Raw genomic sequence first — 1,527 nt, 5'->3', positions numbered from 1 at the left:
TTCTTGTCTTTTCAGGTGCATGCCCAACAGTACCAAAAGCAACGAAGACAAACACCTGCTATACTCAGAAGATCCTGTTCACTTTGAAGGCACGATTCGTAAAGACCAACGTTCCACATCGCTTGACGCAGCAGCTTTCACGTCGACTGATTCTCGCACCCAACCGTCGACCGACATCCGACCTTCATCGTCGACCGATTTACATCGTTCAACATCGATCGATACTACACCGCGTACATTGATCGATCATCAGCCGTGAAACATGGTTGCGATTGTTATTCTCAGACAGGACGAGAATGGAAACCTGTATGACCAGGATGGTCATCTACATAATGCAACAGGTCAGAAATTGGACGCTCCGGGGAATGTAATCCCTGATACTGATGCTACAGGAGCTGCTCAACCTGTAGAAGAGGCTGCTCGACCAAGGGCACTGGCTGACTACAATCGTCTAGATGAGTACTACGCCAATAGATCAGCTATTCGACTTCCAGAGATTCAGTACTACACACTCGTGTCGCAGATACCCTACTATGGGTTACCGATGAACCATCTGGAGAGGTTCGTGGATCTTATCTCTGCTACTCGTATGGATGGAGTCCCCGAGGACCTCCTATTGTGCAAGCTCTTCAAGTATTCTCTGACTGAAAAAGAAATGCACTAGCTTAAGCAGCTACCCACAGGATCTCTAACATCCTGGGCCGACATCAAGAATACTTTCTTGCGAAACTTCTTCGATGAGGAACGCGCTGAAGACTTGAGGAGCAAAATCGCTACATTCGCGCTGGAGACTAGAGAGTCTTTCAAAGATGCGTGGATCAGATTCAATTTCTTCCAGCGAGACTGTCCACACCACGGATTCAACGAAGTGCAACTGCTGAGCACTTTCTTCAGAGGTATCGCCTTGAGGTATCAGATGGCTCTTGATACAGCTAGCGAGGGAAACTTCAACACCAAGAATCCAGTGGAGGCTGTGAGACTGATAGAAAATCTAGCAAACAGCAGCAGCACCAAGAACACTAACTTTGAGAGGAAGAAGTCTGTTGCATCCCTAGGGAAGGAGCAGATGGACGAAGTTAGTAATCGACTGCGGAGTGTAGTGCAGTTCGAATCATTACTCATGAGAAATTCACATAAAAACATCCTCACCCACCCTCCCCTTTCTACGTCAAAATCGATCGACCGCATGAGCCAGCAGTCGACCGACAGAGAGAGACCAATATTGATCGACCCCCCTCACCTCCCATCGATCGACGGCACCTCTCACCTACCGAGTGCGGTTACCATCTATTGATAATGATCGAATCAACGCACTCAGACCACCACCTAAACCTTTAGCAAACCCACCAGAACCTACAACCAACCCTTCAGACACTACACCAGAGCCTATGCAAGTTGATGAGGCAGCTGAAGGAAGAAGGTTAAGGAAAAGGAAGGAGAAGATTCCTAAGAACCTTAAGAGGGAAGCTAATGAGAAGGAGATGGATGGTTTCACTAAGAGAGTCCTCAGAATCCCAGTGGAGAAAC

This window comes from Brassica oleracea, chromosome C9 (assembly GCF_000695525.1).
Source record: "Brassica oleracea var. oleracea cultivar TO1000 chromosome C9, BOL, whole genome shotgun sequence".
Lineage (NCBI taxonomy): Eukaryota > Viridiplantae > Streptophyta > Magnoliopsida > Brassicales > Brassicaceae > Brassica > Brassica oleracea.
This window is presented reverse-complemented; position numbering follows the sequence as displayed.